This window comes from Felis catus, chromosome A2 (assembly GCF_018350175.1).
Source record: "Felis catus isolate Fca126 chromosome A2, F.catus_Fca126_mat1.0, whole genome shotgun sequence".
Taxonomy (NCBI): Eukaryota; Metazoa; Chordata; class Mammalia; order Carnivora; family Felidae; genus Felis; species Felis catus.
Window position 1 is genome coordinate 67,841,430 of NC_058369.1, and position 24,762 is coordinate 67,866,191.

The window sequence follows — 24,762 nt, forward strand, 5'->3', positions numbered from 1 at the left end:
GATTCAGGCAGAATCTGAAAGACCAATGGAAGTCACAGTCTATCATCTTGGCTGTGGTTTTCAGTTATTGCTGAGTGACGAAGAATTAAACTTAATATTCCAACTTCATTCCTTTAAATCAGGTGGTAAGAAAAATCTTTTTAGAGAAATGGCTAAGGAGAATGGTCTGAAATGATAAAGTAAGTCAAGAAAGCACCTGGAAGTAGAGAACCACAGGCACAGAGAAAAGCAGGTGCAAAGGCCCAGAGGCAGGACTCTGTTTGCCACGCTCCAGCATGGAGAGGACTCCCCTGTCTCTCTGCTTGTACAGGTATTTATCCAAGGTGCTTAGGCTATAAACGGTAAGAGCACATTCCAAAATTATTATTGCCTTGCCACGATACCTATTTTGTTTATCCCTAGGCAGCATTGACAGAAAATATTTGTGCCATGCATGTATTCCTGACCAGTGCAGCCCTGATCCTGGCCCAAAATGAGGTAAGCAGCTTTGACAGAATGTTAGAGAAGTTTATTTCTAGGTGGTCCAAGAGCAGAGCTTCTAACTGACATTCCTCAAGCAACCAAAGCCTTCTACATGATATTTCTTCCCGGTATGTCACCTTCTGCTCCAGGCTGTGCCAAGAGTGTTAAGGCTTACATTGCAGATGGGTATACGAAGAGTGAGAGTCCCGGGTAGTCTCGGACACTGGTGACGGGATTCGAGATTAGTGTATGTTTTGGGATGGCGATTTGGAAATGCGTAAGAAAAGCTTAAAAAAAGCATAACATAGCCATCTTCTAGGAATGTTCCTCAAAACATAATTAAGTTCATTGGGGAAAGATATTAGTTGCGAGACATATAGTAATAAAAGTAGTAGAATACTGGAAATAAATTCAACTTCTATGAATGTGGAAGGAGATAAAAATATAGTTTCAAAATTAAAGTTGATGTTGGAATGTACAGCAATTAATGAAGAAATATATGCACCAATTCTTCCTAAGTATGCTAAATTCATTAAAATAGGTTTTTATAAGAATTCATATAGAACTGGTAAAAAGTAAATAGATAATCATATATGCATACATAAATAGACATACACGCCCTTTTTCCCTTTTTTTGTATTATATTTTTATAATCAACATATTTAGTTATTAGAATAAAATTCGAAGATGAGAACAATTTTTAATGTTTATTTTTGAAACACAGAGAGAAACAGAGCATGAGCAGGGGAGGGGCAGAGAGGGAGACACAGAATCCGAAGCAGGCTCCAGGCTGTGACCTGTCAGCACAGAGCCAGACATGGGGCTTGAACTCAGGAACTGTGAGATCATGACCTGAGCCGAGGTTGGACACTCAACTGACTGAGCCACCCAGGGGCCCCCAAGTTAGAATATTTTTAAAATGAAATATGTAATAACTTATTTATAGTATTATTCTTTTGTTCTTAAGTTTATTTATTTTGAGAGAGGGAGAAAGCGTGAGTGAGGGAGGGGCAGAGAGAGAGAGAGAGAGAGAGAGAGAGAGAATCACAAGGAGGATCTGTGCTGTCAGCACAGAGCCCGATGTGGGGCTCAAACTCACAAACTGTGAAATCATGACCTGAGCTGAACTCAAGAGTCAGCTGCTTAACCAACTGAGCCACCCAGGCGCCCCTAAAGTATTAGTCTTGATTGTCCATGTCAGTTTTTAAAAATTAGTTTCCTCGACTTAGTTCAAATGTCACACATCAAAATGAAAACTTCTTTTATCTCCTGTTTCCGTGATTTTTCTTTTTGTTAAAATAAAACCCAGGCAAATATCGTAACTCTGTGGAGTCCTCCTTTAGTTTTAGAGCTCAGCAGCCCCCAGTCTTTTCTTTCCTCTCAAGATGCTCCACTTTTGCCTGGCCAGAAATAACCTCTTCGTTTCTGTAATAGAAGAATACCTCGCTAATGTTTATCTGAAAGGTATTAGCGGGTGTTTGTTTGCTGAGGGTCAAACTACTTTCTTTGCTGACCTAGACTTTTGTTATTCAGCACCTGCTAGGTGCCAGGCTCCCACTAAGCAAAGGGAGTAAAACGTACCATGGAACTTAAAGTTGCTGATGGCATGTGGACAAGTTTCCCAAACTGTATTCTGCAGTTAGGAGCCAGTTAACAATACAGGTTCTTTAACACAACTCTCAAACATCTTATTAATTCACTAGGTGGTGAGTGGTATTCAGACTGCCTGTGTTACAGAGTTGTTCGGACAATCAGCTTACAAGAGATGCCACATGGATGTACTTAATGATGTTCCCAGTGTGAAATACATTCTTTCCAAAACTTATTACCGGTTTTCAATTGACCGTACAATTCTTAGACACAGACAAGAAAGGTCCCGTTCTGGTCTCTGTGCTTGAAATGGCCTCAGCAAACACCCCTCTCCATGCAAATAAGTGAATAAATGAAGAAATGAATGGATAGATGGATAAATGAATGAATGAATCAATCAATAATATAGAATGTGCAGGCAGTGCCATTACTCAGAATTCCATGCTCACTGTTAGCTCAGTGTGATCCATATCATAAGCATTCACTTTTTTTAATGTGTATTTACTTATTTGTTTTGAGAAAGCGGGGAAGGGACAAAAAGAGAGGGAGAGAGAGAGAATCCCATGCAGGCTCCATGCTGTCAGCACAGAGTCTGATGCGAGGCTCAAACCCATGAACTGGGGGACTAGTAGTCAAGCCTAAATCAAGAGTCAAACGCTTAACGGACTGAGCCACCCAGGCGACTCACAAACATTCACTTTTCTAAGTAATACCTTCCAGTCACCAAGGACCTACTTCTCTGTATCTTTGCCTTATGTCCCCAAAAGAAAAAGAATGCCAGGAGACCCTCTGCATTGTGCCTGTACCAACAGGAATGGATCATGACAAGAACCTCTAATCAACTGGCAATTAATTTTTTTTAAAATATTTTTTTTCAACGTTTATTTATTTTGGGACAGAGAGAGACAGAGCATGAACGGGGGAGGGGCAGAGAGAGAGGGAGGCACAGAATCGGAAACAGGCTCCAGGCTCTGAGCCACCAGCCCAGAGCCTGACGCGGGGCTCGAACTCACTGACAGCGAGATCGTGACCTGGCTGAAGTCGGACGCTTAACCGACTGCGCCACCCAAGCGCCCCAATTGGCAATTACTTTGAACAAACCCTATGTATGTCAGGCTCATGGAGGGAGCAGTGTGAGAAGTTTGGGAAAGTTCAAATGACAGAAGTCTTTGGTTAAAAGAAAGATAAGTTATTTAACATGTTAAATCATTTTCCATGAATGACAACGGTTGTGATACTCACACTGATTCCTGGGAACCTTAGGACCCACAAACTTGGAAATGTAGAGAAGTGTGGAATTAGATGCTGTATATTACTGAACAATGATAATCTACTTGTAAGCATCTATTTCACTTATGCTATTAATGAAAAATAATCCTGAGGTGTATTTTGAAATACATAAAATAGACCTGGGCCCCCCCCTTATAGATGGTTTCGATTTCCATGGTTTCCATTACCCAATGTCAACTGTGGTCCAGAAGGAGATGGCCCGCCTTCTGACGCATTGTCAGAAGATCGGTAGTAGCCTAATGCTGCGTCACAATGCCTACGTCATTCACCTCACTTCCTCTCATCACATAGACACTTTATCATCTCATATCAGCACAAGAAGAGTACAGTACAACAAGATATTTTGAGAGAAAGACCACATTCATACAACTTGTATTACATTGTATTGTTATAATCGTTCTATTTTATTATTAGTGTTGTTAATCTCTTACAGTGACAAATTTATGAAATAAAACGTATAGGGGCACCTGGGTGGCTCAGTCGGTTAAGCGTCCGACTTCAGCTCAGGTCATGATCTCATGGTTTGTGAGTTCGAGCCCCGCATCAGGCTCTGTGCTGACAGCTCAGAGCCCAGAGCCTGCTTCGGATTCTGTGTCTCCCTCTGTCTCTGCCCCTGCCCCATTCATTCTCTGTCTCTCTCTCTCAAAAATAAATAAACATTAAAAAAATTTAAAATAAGATTTATCATAGGTATGTACAGGTATGTACAGATAGGAAAAAAACATTATATATATATATATATATTATGTTTTTCATATATATATATATGATTTCAATATATGATGATTTCAATATGATGATTTCAATATATATATTATGATTTCAGTAGGATCATGATCTCACGGATTGTGGGATCAATTCCCACTTTGGGCCCCATGCAGATTAGTCCAGAGCCTGCTTGGGATTCTCTCTCGCTCCCTCTCTATCTGCCCCCGCCCACTCTCTGTCTCCTTCTCTCTCAAAATAAAGCAATAAACTTTTTTTTTTTTAAAGAAAAATATCTTTTAGAACCTATATAAAAGTCTTAACTTTTTAATTACTCTATTTTTGAAAATACATTCCAGTTTTGTACTTTTTGGATATATTGACTGTTGCTTTCAATAGTACACACATTACATAAACATCTTGACAAAAATCATTTGCAATTTTGCTACTGTAGGGGTTGGGTAAATAAATGATGTGAAATCAACATATACATTTTTCAGTGATGTGTTTATTTATTTTATGCATTCAAACATCTCCTGCCCATAAACAGTCTACCCAGACATGTGCAATCAATCAGTCAATCATCAATCAATCGACCAATGCAATAGCCCTATATATTTTGGCAATTTTTGACAACACAGGCATAAATCTGCATATATTTCTTTAATTTGTTATTATGCAGGGTTTTTTTTTTTTTGGTCATTCTAGTAGGGGGGATACTTTTTAGTTAACACTTTATTAGCTTGATTTTAATTATATGATATGTAAGTCTTTGTGTATAACCTTCCCTCGGACACTAGGATGTTAGGGATCAGTCTGGCTGAGTACCTTTTATTTAGTTGCTACAACTGTGTCATTAAAGATGATTAAGAACCAGCCAGTGGAATAAAAGTGTGGGGGGGTATTTGAGTAGTGAACAAATACACTGAAAACAAAATAGAAGCCCCACGGAGTACAATGTGAAAAGAAGAATCTGGTAGAACATAAAAAAAAAAATGCAGGTAAGCTTGGAGTATATGCAGCTAAGAGCCTGGATTTTACCTGGAAGCTGCTGACTATGAGTTTACATCAGGAAAATGACATACTAATATTTATTTTGTATACTCGCACTCAGTGGATGTGTGGATAATATGTTTGAAGACAGGAAAGTCGGGAGGCAGGGGTAACATCTCAGATATGCGGAAAATCTAGAAACCAGAGACCAGCTGGCATAAGAATAGGTCTTTGGAGGCAAAATAAAAAGATCTGAATATTGATTAGTTGAGGAGATGAGGGAAAGGCAGAACTTTAAGATCAATTCTTGTTTTCACTTAGGTGATTATGAGGGTTTTACCACATGTCGTAAAATGGATCATTTCGGGTTTGAACCTCTTGACTTGCATTGTCCTGAGGTATTTTATGAATTTGATTTTCACTGCTGGGAAACTAATATTTCGAAACAGTTGAAGAGCATAAATTTTCAAAATGAACCAAGTTATAAAATAATTCCTTAGGCGTTGGTTGTAGGAAGAGGCTCATGAGTATTCTGTTAACAGAAAATGTGTCAGGAGTTAACATCTTCAACATTGGTGAGGGTGCCTCTTAACTAAGGGAGCTCCAATGATCGTTAGATGAGGGGTCTCTGGTTACACAAGCAACGGCTGATGATAGTTTTTAGTGAGCTAATCAGTGACTGAGAGCATAAACATTTAACTTTATTTAATGGTAATTAAATTTAAAGGGCCATATTTGTCTAGCATCTCCCATACTGAATAATGCACGCATAGAGAAAAAAAATCAATAACTTTATCAATAACCACATACCACATGCCAAGAGCCTTGTTAATTTGTTCAGCAAAAAGAGGACATGGGGAGTCATAATCAAAAGCACAGAGTTCCCCCACTCCCATTAATTCAGTGCCATTCTCCCAGAACTATACCTCCTCTGGGCAAAACGAACACAGGATGTAATTGTGAATCTGCTAGGAATAATTATCCTTTGTATTTTAAAGTTTTGATGTTGATACTAATTTTTTAAATCCCTCTTGGGGCATGATATTACATTTTTTTCCCTTACTTTGTTATGAAGACAGCACTCCAGCCCTTAATTCAAAATTATGTTTCCATGCCAGGTTGAGCACCACAGAATCCATTCTGTCACTCGTCTGGAGATTTTTGAGGTTGTAACTTGGGAAAAAGTCCGTATTTATATTGATAAGTTTTCTTATTCTAGACTGATCCTGTAACTGGCTTCTTTTGAATACATAGCTACATGTGCTATTATCTGGCATTACTTGGAGATCTGGGAGCTACTTCAGGTTAGGAGAGATTGGTAAACGAAGATCATGTACGTATCTTTGCAAGGCAAACATGTAATTGTCCAATCAGGAAAGATTAGCTTTATCCTAGAAGCTGACTTTTGCACACAAGGAACTCCATGGCATTGAAGGATCAAGGTATTTAGAGTTATTTGAGTTCTCTCAAATCTTTCTATTTCAAAACTTCCAAGTATCATTCATTCCTGAGCAAAGACCTAATGTTTTGACTCAAAAACATGGCAAATTTGGGAATGACTGTTGTAATTTGGCAGTCTTCAGGATCAGATTCTCTCTCTGATATTTGCTTAAATGTGCCTGACTACTGAGATGGTTGGCTGCGTTAAGAGGGGCACCTGGGTGGCTCAGTGGGTTAAGCCTCTGAGTAAACACTGGATTGGACTCAGGTCATGATCTCACAGTCTGTGAACTGGTCTCACCATTCTCTGTGGACAGTTTGGAGTCGGCTTGGGTTCTCTCTCTCCCTCTCTCTGCCCCTTCCCCACTCGTGCTGTCTCTTGCTCTCTCAAAATAAATAAATACACTTAAAAAAAAAAAGAAGAAGAGAAGAGAAAATTCAGGTTCTGACCATGCTTTGAAATGATTGTTGGAAATGATGGTGGAATCTCTTGGCTGGGCTTTAAGAAATGAGTCTCAGGGGCACCCGGCTGGCTCAGTCGGTGAAGTGTCTGACTTCAGCTCAGGTCATAATCTCAACAGTTGGTCCATTAGGAGCCCTGGTGGTGCCCAGCCTGCTTGGGATTCTCTCTCTGTATCCCTCTCTCTCTCTGCCCCTTCCCCACTTGCACTCTCTGTCTGTGAATCAGTCTCACTCTCAAAATAAATAAATAAATCATAAACACAAAATACATAAATAAACAAACAAACAAACAAATGAGTCTCAGTCTAGAAAGGAAACTGCCCACTTCTGTCCAAACCAGAATGTTGTTGAGCTAATTTCTGTCTCCAGAATCACTCCGTGGTCCTTTAATTTGTTCTCGTGGATTATATCCGAGCCTGTGTAGTCACAGGCTGTAATGGAATGCTAGCTTCCGGACCCCAAAATCCTTGGTTCTGGAGACAACAGTCGCCATGCATTTCCAAATCAGAATTAAAAACAAGTTTTCTTTTGAACGTGCCGCTCTCCAAGTATCTCATAATGAAGGCCATCGTTTTTCTTCCACTGACAAGACTCATCTCCCAGAGCTTGGGGTCACCATTGACTACTCCATTTCTCTCACTCCCCACATGCTACTTATCCACAGCTCCTCTTTGTGCTGCCTTCACAATGCATCCCTGTGCTGACCACGGCCCATCACCCACACTATCACCATTCCGATCTGAGTCACTGCCCTTTGGTCCTGGGTTCCTGGAGCCCGAGGACTTGGTTCCCTGGTTCTTTCTGTACCCATATCCTTTATTTTCCAAAGTGCACCAGACAGATCCTCTTGAAACATAAACAAGATCATATTATCCCCTGGTAAAATTATCTAATGTATTCTTATCACACGTAAAATTAATTCAAAATAGGGGCGCCCAGATGGCTCAGTCATCTGAGCGTCCTGCTTCGACTCAGGTCATGATCCCAAGCGGCATCTGCTTGGGATTCTCTGTCTCCCTGCTCGCACTCTCTCTTTCCTCAAAAAATAAATAAATAGACAATAAAATAAATAGGCACTGAAATAAATAAAAGTAAATAAAATAAAAGAAATAAAAAGAAATAGGCACTGAAATAAAATAAGTAAATGAAATGAAATTAACTCAAAATAATACCATGGTTGACAAGAACTTACACACTCTTTTCCATCATGGTCTGATTCTAAGATATCTCTGTGGCTTGTCTTTTACTGGGCCAGAGCATAAGGTATCCTCACATTTTTGCCCTTGCCCAAAAACTTGACTCATAAAGTTTTCAATTGTTCCTTTATCCACAGAAGCTCTCTTTTCTCACATGGGCCACTCCTCACTTCTTTCAAGTCTGCCCTGGAAGGATTTATTTTCTATGTAAATATAATAGCTTTAATCATTCATTGCCCTCTTACTATGCTCTTTTGTGTATACAGCTTCCATTCTTTGTAAAATTAATTGATTAAGTAATTAATCACTCATCTCTTTAGGTATTTTTTTTTTACCTAAACTCTAGGAGGGTAGACAATAAGTCATTTTTATCACTGTGTGTTCAGGTCCCCAGTCACAGCTTGGCAACTAATGTAATTGTTAAATGGATGAATACATTGTTTCACAAGTATCCATGTAATAATTTTTATATCAAAACTTCCCATAATTGCAATGTGGACCAGAGAATTCAAAATAAGCATTACACTAACTAGAGCTGAACAGGGGCGCCCGGGTGGCTCGGTCGGTTAAGCATGCGGCTTCGGCTCAGGTCATGATCTCACGGTCCGTGAGTTCGAGCCCCGCGTCGGGCTCCGTGCTGACAGCTCGGAGCCTGGAGTTTACTTCAGGTTCTGTCTCCCTCTCTCTCTTCCCCTCCCCCGCCCATGCTCTGTTTCTCTCTCTCATTTTCTCTCTCTCTCAAAAATAAATAAATTTAAAAAAATATAAAATGTTGAACAATTATTTTGAAAAACTTTTGTGAAAGCACCAGTGAGCAATGAAGCCCGAAGAGTTATGGGGCCAAGGTTAGGGAGGGTATGGAGGCCTGGATGTGAGTCTCGTGTCTCAGTCAGCTTGGGCTACAACAAAGCACCACAGACTGAGCGGCTTAACAGTAGAAATTTGTGTCATGGTCCGGGAGGCCAGAAATTCACGAGCAAGGCGTTCTCCTGGACAGGTTTAGAGGAGAGTTGCGTTCCAGGTTTTAGATTACTGGCTTCTGCTTCCACACTCACACAGCACAAAGAAGGCAAGAAAGCTCTGTGGGGTCAGAAGAGACAGATCTGATTTAAGAGAATCTATCTCATCCTTGTGACCTCACCACCTCCTCAAGACCCACATCTTATTACTGTCACACTTGTGGTAAGATTTCAACGTGCACATTTAAGGGAGCACAAATATTCAGTCCGTTGCACCATACATTTTGTTTTTCACTTTCCTTAGAATTGTTATCAATTCCCAAAGAAAAGTGAAGAGTATGTCCACTCATACAGTGGAGGCACTTAGCACATCTCTTAGTAATTGAGATATTTAAAAAAGAGAGAGAAAGGAAGGAAGAGGGGTGTGTGTGTGTGACATTCTGATGATATCCCAAAGGTCACTTAGTCTCTGTTAGCTTTTCTTCATTCATTTTTCTTTCTCCCCAGACTCCATAACTTCCATGGTCTCCTTTTCAAGTTCACTGAAGTGAATTGCTCTGGTGCATTTTGACTTTCCACTATGGTCGTTTACTGCTCCGTAATTTCTATTTGGTTCCTTTTTTTTTTTTCCATATAATTTCTATCTCTTTGTTGATATTCTCCTTATCTTATATGTTGTTTTCTGATTCCTTTATTTCGTTTCTCAGGTTTCCATTAGCCCTTTGAGCAAAGTGAAGCCAGTGGTTTTAAAGTTTTAGTCTAGTAAGTTTGATGTATGGAGCAGTTCTTGTGGATTTAATTTGTTTCTATGAATGGGTTATAGTTTCCTTTTCTTTTTTTTTTTTTTTTTGCATGCCTCATGATTTTTGTTGAAAACTGGATATTTGAGTATTAGATGGCTAATCTAGAAAACAGATTCTCTATTTTACCTGGGATTTATTAAGTTTTTGCTTTGTCTTGTTTTATTTTGTTTGTGTGAGTGTGTTTTTGCTTCGTTTCATTGTTAAGAGCTCTAGCAGCCCACTTGTTTGGTGGAATTTTCCGGACCACTTCTATAAAGTTGTATTTCTTGTAGGGTGTGGTCACTGAATTTTTTGTCCTTTAACTCATGTTCAGCTAATGTTTTGACAGAGACTTTCTTGTAGGCTAAAAGCTGAACAAACAAACATACACACAACAAAACAAACGAAAATAAAACAGGCAAAAATAACAAAACAAACACGTTCTCCAGTCTTTGTAGGTTGAGTCTGTGCTACAGGAATCTTTCAATATCATGTTTCCCTGACCTTGAGCCTGGGGCCCAGCCCAAGGCTGAAAGCTTAGGGTCTTTTTGGGTCCTTTGTGAGCATGTGCCTTGAAGTATGCATGCATGTGACTTTGCAAATCCCACCATATACATGGCCTTTCTTGAGTGTGCTCATTACCCACTGAATATTTTCTTCTGTGCTTTTTCTCTAGTGGCCTGTAGAATGTCTTGACTTCAAATTTCTGCCTCATATATCTTGTAACTCTCCTTGCAGGATTTTTGAACAATACCTGCCCTTTTCTGGTCTGCTTTCTGGCAACACAGAGATGAGAGCCTTCCATCAGGCCCCCCCAGACAGTTTAGAACAGACCCACACAACAATTTAACAATAAAATCTACTCCGTTCCCTCTGGAACCAGAGACCAGGAACCCACATGAAGAACAGAAACTTCTGTGGCTTCAATATTGCCACTACGTTGAAGAGATGTTGGAGCGAAGGCAAGCAAAACTGACACATTTTCTTATGATTTTCCAGTTGTTGGTTCTTAAGTCCACTTTCATTTGGTTGCTGTCATCCATCGACTATTTTTCAGGATTTGGACAAAGTTGGTTCTGACAGTTTATGTTTGTCCTTCTTTTTTCCCCTTTGGAGGAATGAAAAAGTGCAGCCGCCTAATCCGCCATTTTGCTGATGCTGCTCTTCGGTCAGTTTTTACTTCATGTATGTAGTGCTCTGTCATTAGATTCAAGCATTAGTTTCCCAGGGTTGCCATGGCAAAGTACCACAGAGTGGGTGGCTTAAACAAGAGAAATTTATTGCCTCCTAGTTCTGGGAGCTTGAAGTCTGAGATCTGGTACCAACAGGATGGCTCTTTCAAGGACTGAGAGGGAAAATCTGTGCCATGCTCCTTTGCTAAATTCTGGTGGTTTGCTAACAATCTTTGGGGTTCTTCAATCGCTGCCTTCATGTTCATGTTGTGTTCTCCTTGTGTGCTTATACATCTCTATCTAAATTTTCCTCTGGAAAATTTTCCTACTGGATTAGGGCCCATCCTTCTGACCTGATCTTAATTAATTTGCCTGATTCAACATTGTTATCATACTCTCCTTACTTCTTTAAAGATGGCTTCCTTGGGGCGCCTGGGTGGCTTAGTCAGCTAAGCATCCAACTTCACCTCAGGTCATGATCTCAGGGTTCACGAGTTTGAGCCCCACATCCGGCTCTGTGCTGACACCTCAGAGCCTAGAGCCTGCTTTAGATTCTGTGGTTCCCTCTCTCTCTCTCTGTCCCTCCTCTGCTTGCACTCTGTCTGTCTCTCTCCCTCAAAAATAATAAACATAAGAAAGTTTTAAAAAATAAAATAAAAAGATGGTTTCCTTTAGTTCTTTATGTTATAATAGCTATTTTTCCTCCCAAATCTACTTTTTAATTAAGAAATTTTTTTGAAATTTATTTATTTATTTTGAGAGACTGAGAAAGTGAGGAGGGGAAGGACAGAGAGAGAGGGAGAGAGAGAATCCCGAGCAGACTCCGCACTGTCAGCAGGGAGATAAAATTAGTGTATTAGCTTCCTGTCGTAACAAATTACCACCAATTTAGTGAATTAAAATGAAGAAGTGTTATTATCATATAGTTTTGAAGGTCAAAGTCTGAAATAAGACTCAAGGGTGGAATTTTTTTTTAAGTTTATTTACTATTGATGGAGACAGAGACAGAATGCAAGAAGGGGAGGGGCAGAGAGAGGGAGACACAGAATCTGAAGCAAGATCCAGACTCTGAGCTATCTGCACAGAGCCTGACTGGGGGCTCAAACCCACAAACCGTGAGATCATGACCTGGGCCAAAGTCAGAGGCTTCACTGACTGAGCCACCCAGGTACCCCTCAAGGGCAGAAATTTATATTTATTGGCAGGGCTGCTGTCCTACTGGAAGCTTTATGGGAAAATCTGTTTCTTTAATTTTTCCAGCATGTGGAGATTGCCTGCATTCCTTGGCTCACGGCCTCATTCTTCCATCTAAAAGTCATCAATGTTGAGCCAAGTATCTCTCATGTTGTTATTTTTTCCAGTTATCTCTCTTCTGTCTCCTTCTTCCATTTGCAGGGAAACTTGCGATCACATTGGGTCCTCCCACCCAGGACAACCTCCCATCTCAAAGTTAGTTACTCAGTAAACTCAACTCCACTTATAATCTAACTCCCCACTGCCATGTAAGCTGGCATCATTCCAGGTTCTGGAGTTTAGGATTAGGATGATTAGGATGTATGCATTTTAGAGGTATCATAATTTTATCTCCCATGGCTAGACATAAGTCCATTCACCTGTAGACTAAAATGATTTATATTCTTTTGTCTCCCACCATTTCCCAAAAGCTCTCAAAAGAGGTGACTATAATTTACCACTGGTCCTACAACTTGAACCCTTTCGCCTCCTCGGTTGGACCTTTGAAATTGTGGGTATGAATATGGTCTCTACTTATGTGTGTATGGAGGAGTACAGCAAATTCACACCATAATAATGTGAGTACAAAGCACATATTCACTCATACTCAGACTTAATCTGATCTTTGAAAAGCAAATAGAATTCGATTATTAACTTTGGAGAAATTTGGCTAAATTGAACAATAAAGGCATAGTGACTTACATTCTTATGTTCGGAATGATTAATAAGTAAGTGATGGCAAAAAAAAACACAAGAATAAATGAAGGTGATAATTTAGGAAGTTGGAAAAGCAGTTTTTAGCTACAAGGCTGTATATAACTTGTGAGCACTTAGAGACATTGATTGATGAACTACAGAGCTTCTGGCTTAGCAGGAGCATAAAATGAGACCAGCTGAGGTTTGCAAATTTGTAATCTCCTTGTGGAAAACCAGGGAAAAAGACATCTCAGCATAATAAGAAGACCAATCTATTAAAGACTTAAGACTTGATCCATTTGTCCTTGTAATTCAAAAGCTAATTCATATACTGATCTGATATATTGTGTTAACAACCATTGCTGATTATCATAGCACACCTGTCATTCTCTTTTATCTGGCATCTAAAATATTCAGTAATCTCGGACTTTTCTTATTTCAAGCAAGTATAGCCTAATTTCAATTTTAGTTTCCTCGAAAACATCTTTCCCTCTAGCACATTTATGAATAAAGCAATCATAGATATCTATATAAGGTCCCTCCAGACAACATTTATTAAACGCATTAAATCTGCATTAGTGTGTCAACAGCTTTAATTCATTGATTTTTAAAGTTCTTTAATCCTCTTCCATCATATGTCCTAATGCACATAAATGATTATTTTCCTCTGTTTCCTTTATCATGAAGACTGGTGTCTTCTAGTTTTTTGGTACTGTCATCTATATGATTCAGTATTTGAAAAAAAATTAATTTCCATTGATGTCTGCATGGATGCACATAGGTGGCATTCATATAGGTAGAAGCGATCATTTTTCTGACAGTGGGTCCATGCTATCCTTAAAATACACAATAATCTATGAAACTGACTGGTTGGGTTTATTGGTGAACATAGATTTGATTCTACTTTTTTTGTCCCAGATAAAGATACAAACTCTAGTTTTTCATTTCACTTAATTGTTTACAATAATGGCAGGGCAAGTGACAAAATATAGATTTTGGAAAAATTACCCTGGAGGGTAGGAGGTAGGAGGAAGGATAGAGCAATGATAGAATTACGTGCAAAACTAGAAATGAAATGAAAAATATGGTCAAGCAATACTCTATCACATTCATTTTCAAAATTTCATTAAGCTCAAATATTTCAACAAAAACGATTCCTTTCATTTGGGGGAAAGATCAAACTGTAAGACAAGAATCAGACTATCTCTTCTCCCCATTGATCAAATATAAGCAATGAGTCTCACAAGTTCACCTATTAAATATGGGGGGAAATATATTGCTGAAATTGAAAAGTCACATTTCACATTCTATAAGCATGTGATTTCAAATTGATATGGTGCAGATGGAACCAGATGGAAGAAGATGACCCAGGATTCCATTAAATAAAAAAAAAAATTCTAACAGAAACCCCATCAAACACTAAGCTTAATGACACAGGCAAATCCAGTGGGAGAATATATATGCTCAGTGCTGTCTGTTGTCTTGGAGTGTAGTAAGATTTGGAGATTTAGAGGTGACAGTGGTGGGTGGGGAAAACCTGAGTGAGTTAATCACCAAATAGAAAATTGGTGTGAGGTACTTTCTCTTGCCCATATCTCTTACTCAGATACCCCTAAAATTTATCATACAAAATGGAGCATATTTGAAAATTAAAAACAAAAACAAAAACAGTTCTGCAGATTATCCTGGGACATCAAGATTTGGGCCTCACTCTGCCCACAATGAACAGTTTTTCCACCAGCCGGCTTCCCTGTGGGCGGGTCAGGATGTGACCACAAACTGACAGGTGGTTGTACTAGAACAGAGCTGAGCAAAAGCCATACTTGAGGTAGAGCCCAGGCCACACGCAAACCGGACATGGAATTCTACGTAAGATGTATTACCAATCAGAGAAATTCATAGCGTAGAGAAGTAACGTGTCCCTCCTGGATCAATGAAATTATAAGATAAGTCCAAACTATTATGGACTCCAGGTAAATATGAGAGATCTAGAATTTTGTGAAGAGTGAGTAGGCCTGATGCATACTCAATGACACATTTTAAAAATAGCCGTTTGGTATAGGTGTTAGCATTTATAAAAAATATACTTGTGAACATTTTTGGACTGTAAGAAAGAAAAGAGGAGAGGATAGAAGACAATATTATTAATTATTATTATTATTAATTATTATTATATTTCGACATTTATTTTTAATCATGTTTTTTAATTTTAATTCCAGTGTAGTTAACATACAGTGTGATGTCAGTTTCAGGTATACACAATAGTGATTTGACACTTCCATCCATCACCCTGTGCTCATCACAAGTGCCCTCCTTAAGCCCCATTACCTGCTTAATCCAGCCTCTACCCACCTCCCTTCTGGGAACCATCAGTTTGTTGTCTATAGTTAAGTCTGCTTCTTAGTTTCTCTCTCTCTCTCTCTCTCTCTCTCTCTCTCTCTCTCTCTCTCTCATTTTCTCCTTTGTTTATTTGTTTTGGTTCTTACATTCTACCTATGAGTGAAACCATATGGTAGTTCTCTTTCCATGACTGGCTTATTTTGCCTAGCATTATAGTCTCTAGCCCCATCCATATTGTTGCAACTGTCAAAATTTCATTCTTTTTTATGGCTGAATAATATTCCAGTGTGTGTGTGTGTGTGTGTGTGTGTGTGTATGCCACGTCCTCTTCATTTATGCATTGATGGAGATGTGGACTGCTTCCATAATTTGGCTATTATAAATAATGCTGCTATAAACATAGGGGTGCATCTATCCTTTTGTATTAGTGTTTTTGTATTATTTGGATAAATACCTAGTAGTGCAACTGCTAAATCATAGGGTAGTTCTATTTTTAAGTGTCTGAGGAACCTCCATAGAATTGTCCACAGTGGCTGCACCCGTTTGCATTCCCAGCAACAGTGCAGGTATGTTCCCGTTTCTCCACATCCTTGCCAACATCTGTTGTTTCCCGTGTTGTTAATGTTAGCTATTTTGACAGGTGTGACATGATACCTTAGCGTAGTTTTGATTTGTATTTCCCTGATGATGAGTGATAATGAGCATCTTTTCATACATTATTGTTTTTAACCAAATCGGCACTAATGAATTTAATATAATAACTTTTAGTTCCTGAATATATTTAGGAAATCATGAGTGTTAGTAATGCTTTTAGAAACCCACTTTCATTTTCTATTAACATTTTGTCAATATCTACTTGTATATTCATTTACTGGTTGTTCTACAGATTAGGATACAATTGCCCTTGAGCAACACAGGGGTTGGGACACTGACGCTATGAAGTGGAAAATCTGCATAAAACTTTTGATTCCCCCAAAACCTTAGCTACGAATACCCTGCTCACCAATAACATAAACAGTTAACACATACTTTTCACATTATGTGTATTATATACTCTATTCTTACAATAAAGCAAGCAAGCTAGAGAAGAGAAAATATTAAGAAAATCATAAGGAAGAGAAAACAGATTTACAGCACTGTACTGTATTTATTAGAAAAATCGGTGTCTATATCTTTAACTTGTCAGTTTATTTAAAGTGCTTATTACCACTATATGTGAAATGTGTAGGCTTCTAAAGATGTCTTGCACTGTGCTTTTATTCTATTGTTGTCATAGTTATCTTGGCTCTCCCCTGATTCTTCAAACCAGTAAGACCATAAGAAAAAAACCCAACTTTTGACCTTTGTTCGGTAACGTTATCTGAAAAGTGCATCCTAAACTCACATGCTTACATGGGTGTATTTTTAGCTTTTATTCTACTGCAGCTTCCAATATATCTATCGCTAAATCAATGCTTCATCATTTTATTCACTAAGACTTAATAATTTATTTTAATAGCTGTTGAGTTTCACGTGCCCTTTATTTTTCCTTTATTGCTAGTATACATGTCTGTTATTTAATCTTGGGGTTATTTAAAATTTGCTGAACCATACTGATGAAATTTACTTTCGGCTTGCAATAAATTGATAGATGAATGTGTCTTTATGATGCTAAATCTTTTTCTGAGGATCATCTATGCCTTTCTACTTACTCAGGCCTACATTTATATATCTGAATAAATAGATACAAAAATTGATAAATAGATAAACATATAGATATAGCAAGTTAAAACTCTCTTTAAGGGAGTTAACTACTTTCATTTTTTCTCTCATTTTCTACAAATTTTTAGGTTAAGTTTGAATTTTTCTGTTATAAAACTATAATAGTATAAACTCAAATCTTTATACCAACTTCAATTCCAATGATTGTACTTTTATTTTATCTACCATTAAATGTTTTGATTGGCTTTAATTTCCTTTAGATACGATAATAGACTCTATGTGATGGTTTCTCTTTGCATGTGCAAATTAATGTCTATATATCCACTTCTCTATCTCTAATTAATAAAATATGAAAATAAAAATACTTCTTTCCCCCTCTCTTTGACACACACACGAGTATGTATGCATGCATAAAAAATCAGATTCTTCGGCTTTTAGAAATTTCAAAGACTTGAGTATAACATTCTAATAAATATATCTTCAATATGTATTGAGAATCTATTTATTTTTTACTTTTTAATTTTTTTTAATTTCATTTAAAGTTTTATTTATGACAGAGAGAGAGAGAGACAGAGACAGAGACAGAGAGAGAATGAGCAAGGAAGGGGCAGAGTGAGAGAGGGACACAGAGTGAGAGAGGGACGCAGAATCTGAAGCAGGCTCCAGGCCCGTCAGTACAGGGCCCGATGTGGGGGCTCAAACGCACAAGCCATGAGATCATGACCTGAGTTGAAGTCACCTGAGTTGAAGTCGGACACTCAACCGACTGAGCCCCACAGGCACCCCTCCTGTTTATTTTTTAATTGTTCTAATTAACAGGGCTATTTATATCATTTGATTCAGAATCACACTTGAATTTGTAAGATAGAGATTGGTTTAACCTTGCTATTTTTTTGTTTTGGTATTCGTGTTTCAATATTGTTGGTATTACTTTTAGTTTCTTTGGAATTTTTGTATCAGTATTTATAAGCGATTTTGGACGCTACATTATTTTTGTAATATCTGTCCCATGTTGTAATTACTGCAATGTTGAATTTGGAGGAGGAATTAGCAAAAAAACATTATTATTTCTTCATGTTGTGTTAGCATACAACAACCAAAAAAATTACTTAATTCTATTTTAAAATAACTTTTTAATAATATCATATATATACATATTTGTAATTTTTTTTAATTTTTGTTTTTTTTAAGTTTATTTATTTTGAGAGAGGGAGAGAGAGAGAGGAAGGGGAAGAAAGAAAGAGAGAGCCTGACGCAGAGCCTGATGTGGGGCTCGATCCCATGAACTGTGAGATCATGACCTGAGCAGAAATCAAGAGTCAGACGATTAAATGACCGAGCCACCCAGGCTCCCCATATATTTCAAAAATATATATCTTTATGACACATTTTTTTCTCTTTCATGATTTCTGATCAGCTTGGATTTTTTTTTTGAACTCCACTTACTTAATTTTACAAAATATCACTGTATATTTATTCCTTCTCCTGTGTTGGCATGGATTTCTGAGCCTTCACACAGCAATTAAAATGTTTACACTTTTTTCCTTTTGGGTATTGATGTTTATTCCTGGGAATTTCAAACAGCTAAGAACATATATATATTTTTTTTTTTCAGACAAGAGTTTTTTCAACATTAGTACTATTGGTGTATAGGGTCAGATAACTTTATGTTGTAGGAGGGCTGCTCCGTGCAAGGGCGAATGCTCAATCTGACCTCTACCTTCTAGAATTCAGCCCCCATTCGCCTTGACACCCTGAGGTATGTCTACATACTAACAAATGTCCCTACAGGGACAAAATCGCTACCAGTAGAGAACCATAGTCCTTGATATTTGGCAATTGCAAATTGCTCTTTTGTTGTTGAAAACATTTTTTTTAACTCTTTCAATATCTAAGTATTTATTTTTACTTCCATTTCTAAGTTTATTGCATCTGGGACAGAAAGTGTATCGTCTGCTTTATTAGACTTTTCAAAATTCTATTGATATTTTCTATGGCCTAACATATAGATAATTTAATAGATTCTACATGTGCTTTTAACTCCGTTTTCTCGGAGTTCAGGGGATTTAAATATATATATTTATCCATTTGGACAACATGATTAGATGCATTATTCTGACACATTTATTCTAATTTATCTACTGTCTCTGATTTTTCTCCTACAAATCTTAAAATGTTTCTTGACACATATCCACTTTGCATTATTGATATTCATATTTCTTTCTTAGGTATTGAATGTCTTAGTCTGATAAATGGATTATAATATTCTAAATGTCCATTCTACTTAGAATATATTTTTACTTATGAATTTTCTAATATTTGTATTATCGTTACATATTTACTATGTTCTTTTGCTTACTATAGGGATTTTCCAACCCACCGATTTTTTTTTCAATTTTAAATTAATACACAGGTTACTAAATATTATGATTAAATACCCTTTCTCATATTTCCATCTTTCCATATTAATCAATCCTAAGTTTTTAGAATACATCATCTAAAAGGTAGTATATGGTTTTTGGAGATAACTTATGTGATAACTATAAGTTATGTGATAACTTATAAGAAAAACAAATTGATCTTGAACTCAGATAATAGCATTAATCCAAATAAAATTTGGATTTAATAACATAATTAAAAATGAAATTAGAAAATTACTTAAAAATGTAAGTAATTATGTATATAATCCTTTGCAGTTATAGGATTTTATTAACAAAATTTCAGACACCAAAATAAAAAGATTAAGAGACGTAATTCTGTTTTTTTACAAATATGCATTGTAGTGGCAAAATTAAAGTAAGTATAAAGTGTAGAATAGCATGGATAGCTATGGCATAACATACATTTTGCAATATGAGTAGTTAATATTCTTACTTTAGTAATCATTAAGTGAGAATGTGTGGTCTCAAGTAGGTGAAGGCCATCTAGGCAAATTCACACCCACGTTCATGCACACCCACTTATAAACACAATGCAACACAAATCTAGGAAAATGTTCTACACTTGAAACCATACAAGTGGAAATTAAACCTGTGTGTTCCCTCCTGTAAAAACAGTGAAGGTTAAAGGTCACAAAATAGGCACTGCAGGTATAGAGAGAAAACAAATAAATGTGACTAATACTATTGTTTAGAATGTAAATTGTTGAAACCTTAATAAAGCTATATTCGCAATATGTAGTAAAAACTTTGAATATACATTTACTACTTTATGAAATTTATCTTCAAAGAATTTATGCTAAATGCGCAATATATATGTATGGGAAATTTAGCAATATTTGTATGCAGCACCCTACTGCATACCATAGCCAACTGTCTAATACAGGGAATTAATTAACGTAGTACCTACTTTTTCAATAGCTCATCGTTTTTTCACAAATCTATTAAATAAGGCAAATAATGTCTTAACTTTATTTTTAATTTGCAGAATAGTATTTTTCAGCAGATGGTTTATTCTAACAAACTTCATGTTCACACTGTGCTATGCTTTTATGAGTTCCAGCTGTTAACGGATAATATTTCACTGCTGAATCTATCATGTGTGATCTAATTGCTCATTATGTGCCTTAAACCACCAGCAATGTAGTTATTTTCAACTTGGAGCAAATTAAAATCTTATCAGCATTTAAAAAATCTACAGTTGTCTTCTTCTGGTTAATTATTTTCAACTTGTGTTTTTCTCCGTGTATTTTGTTAGTGTATTATTTTGAATTCATTCAAACTGATTATCACTCCCCCGCCCCCCGCCCCGCCCCATATAACTGGCAGGTGTGTTCATAGTTTCATTTCTGAGGAAATGGTTTTTCCTCCCCGTGTCACCAGCTGAGAGTCCTTTATGTTCCTCTATTCAGACATAATAGCAGTAGAGCCCAAACACTCCAACTTTATGGATACCGTCAGACAAATGGATTTCTGTCAAGCTCTCTGTTAGTGGTGAATGTTTGGTGTCCTCAGAGGATTACTCATCCAGTTGACTGGTCTTTTTTTTTCCCCCCCTGAAATTCCAAATGAAGACTTTCGGTTATGTTCTGTTCCTTAAGTAACTCGGAGTGTAGACCATTGTGTCTTTGGGGCACAGAAGAGTTGAAAACATTGGCTTTATGCTTAGACTAGTTCTTCCCAGATAATGCTGTATGGCCAACCCTGTCTGATAGGTCTCAGATAATCTGGATTATTTTTCTGTTTTAAGGAAACAACACAAAACAAAACAAAACAAAACACAAAAAACTCAAATCTCCAAGCTGAGAGAAATTTAAAGTGGTAATGAGTTGGTCGAAGCAATCCATAATGCTTCCACAAAGTTTAGGTTCTAAAATACAGGGGTTGGTTGTCTCCACTAGTCGCCTTTTGTAGCCTTTATTCATCTTTATTTCAGCTATAATTGAATACTCCTGACCAAACTTACATTCCAGAGACAAAGTGTCCTTTGCTTTACATACGATTGTGCTCCTTAAACATAGGCTGAATAATTTGTCTTTATCTATGGCAAAACCATCATTTTACTAATTTTTAAATGGAATTCTCACTACTGTTATTGATGTGATCAAATATATTTTATGAATATTATGTTTTATTATCACACAGTCTATCACCCGGATAAGGGTTGGTTTTCTATGGTTAAGAACACTTTTTTTGAGACAACATACTAATTTCTTTATAGATTTGCTGTATCTGACATTTATTTACTAATATTTTATGCTGATTCTTTGCCTCCTTACTAAAATGTAAACTGCTTGAGAACAGGGACTTTGTGTCTTGCTTACCTCTGTTTCTAGAAGAGAAATAATGCCTTATATATACGTGAAATGGTTGCTTCCTAAAGCATCAAGGGCTCTATTGTTACCTGAAATTAATATAACATTGCATGTCAACTACACTAGAATTAACATTGAAAAGTAAAAATTAAAAAAATAGGGGCGCCTGGGTGGCTCAGTTGGTTAAGCATCCGTCCGACTAGGTTTTGGCTCTGTGTGAAATCATATGGTATGTGTCTGTCTGTAAGTTGGCTTATTTCACTTAAAATTTCTCTAGCTCCATCCATGTTGCTACAAATGGCAAGATTTCATTCTTTTCAGGCCTGAATAATATCCCATTATGTGTGTGTGTGTGTGTGTGTGTGTGTGTGTGTGTGTGTGTGTTTATGTGTGTGTATACGTACCACCTCTTGTTTATCTCTTCATCAATTGACGGATACTTGGGCTGCTTCCATAATTTGGCTAGGGTTGTAAACATAGCAATGCTTATATTCTGTCGCATTAGTGGTTTCTTGATCTTTGGGTAAATACCTAGTACTGTGATTGCTGGATCAAAAGGTAGTTTCATTTTTAATTTTTTGAGGAATTTTCATACCATTTTCACAGTGGCTGCCCCAGTTTGCATTCCTACTAACAGGGCACGAGGGTTCCCTTTTCTGCTCGGCCTCACCAATACTTGTTTTTTCTTCTTGTGTTTTTTTTTTTTTATTTCAACCATTCTGACAGTTGCGAGGTGATTCTCACTGTGGTTTTGATTTGCATTTCCCTGATGATGAGTGATTAAGGACCTAAATGTGGCCCCTGAAACCATAAAAATCCTAGAAGAAAGCACAGGTAGTAATTTTTCTGACACTGGCCATAAGAACATTTTTCTAGATAGGTCTCCTGAAGCAAAGGAAACAAAACAAAACTAAACTATTGGGATGATGTCAAAATACAAACCTTTCAGGGGCACCTGGGTGGCCCAGTCGGTTAAGTGTCTGACTTCAGCTCAGGTCATGGTCTCGCGGTTCGTGGGTTCGAGCCATGCCATCAGGCTCTGTGCTGACAGCTCAGAGACTGAAACCTGCTTCGGATTCTGTCTCCCTCTCTCTCTGCCCCTACCCCACTCATGCTCTGTCTCTCAAAAATAAATAAGTGTTAAATTAAAAAAATAAAAATCTTCTGCATAGCAAAGGAAACAATCAACAAAAAAAAAAAAAAAAAAAAAAAAAACAACCAAGAACTGAATGAGAGAAGATATTTGCAAATGACATATCCAATGAGGGGTTAGTACTCAAAATATATAAAGAATTTATACAACTCAACATCAAAAAAACAAATAATGCAATAAAAAATGGGCAAAAGAGGGGAGCCTGGGGGGCTCAGTCAGTTAAGCACCCGACTCTTGATTTTGGCTCAGGTCATGACCTCACAGTTGTGAGATCCAGCCCCGCATCAGGCCCTGTGCTGAATGTAGAACCTGGTTCAGATTCTCTCGTTCCCTCTTTCTCTGCTCCCCCCAACTTGTGCACAGTCTCTCTCTCTCTCTCTCTCTCTCAAAGTAAATAAACAGTTTTTTTTTAATAGGCAAAAGACATGAGCAGACATTTCTCCAAAGAAAACATGTATATGGACAACAGTCACATGGAAAGACATCCATCCTCCCTGATATTAACACCTTGCCCGTGTGGTGCATTTGTTTAAATAATGAACAAATACGGATACCATGTTATTATACAAGGCCGATAACATACATTAAGGATCAATCTTTGTTTTTCCAGTTCTGTCAATTTTGACAGATGCATCATGTCCTGTATCCATCATTATAGTATTATGCAGGACAGTTTTATTGTCCTGTGATCCCTCTTCTACTTCCTCTCCAAATCTCTCACAAAGACTGATGTTTAGACCGTGTCCATAGTTTTGCCTCTTCCAGACCTTTGTATACTTTGCCGTAATATCTGTGTAAAGGTTTTTGTGCGGACACAAGCGTTCATCTCATTTCATCATACCCCTAAATTTCTAGGCACAGGATTTGCGGCTTGTACGATAAGACGATGTTTCGCATTTGTAAGTTAAGTGCCAAATCGTCTTCCAAAATGGCGGTGCATTTTCCATTCCCATAAGGAGTTACTCTTTATCTGCATCCTTTTCACCATTTGGTGTTGTCAATGTTTTGGATTTTAGCCATTTTAGTAGGTGTGTGGTGGTATCTTGTTTTTTTCCTTTTTTTAATTTGCAATTCTCTGATGACATAGGATGTTAAGCATCTTTTCATATACTTATCAAGAAGATAGTTATATATCTTCTTTAGTGAGATGTCTCTTCAGATATTTCAGCCTCTTTTTCAATTGGGTTGTTTGTTTTCTTATTGTGGAGAGAGAGGAGAGAGAGAATCCCAAGCAGGGTCCACGCAAATAGTGTGGGGCTTGATCCCATGAACTGCAAGATGATGACCTGAGCTGAAATCAAGAGCCACATGCTCCACTGCCTGAGCCACCTGGACATCCCAAAAGTTCTTTGCTTATTTTGGATAAGAGTTCTTTATCAGATAACAGTTTTGCAAATGTTTTACCTTAGTTGATTTGTACTTTCATTCTCTCATTGGATTTAATTTTTGAAGGATATTTTCACTGGTTATCAAGTTAATAGGTTTTCACAGTGCAAAAGGGTTCCTCTTTCTCCTCATCCTCAGCAACGTCTGTTGTTGCCTGACTTGTTAATTTTAGCCATTCTGACAGGTGTGAGGTGGTATCTCATTGTGGTTTTGATCTACATTTCCCAGATGATGAGTGATGTTGAACATTTTTTCATGTGTCTATGAGCCATCTGGATGTCTTCTTTAGAAATGTATCTATTCATGTCTTTTGTCCATTTCTTCACTGGGTTATATGTTTTTTGGATGTTGAGTTTGATAAGTTCTTCATAGATTTTGGATACTAACCCTTTAATGATATGTCATTTGCAAATATCTTCTCCTATTCCATCAGATGTCTTTTAGTTTTG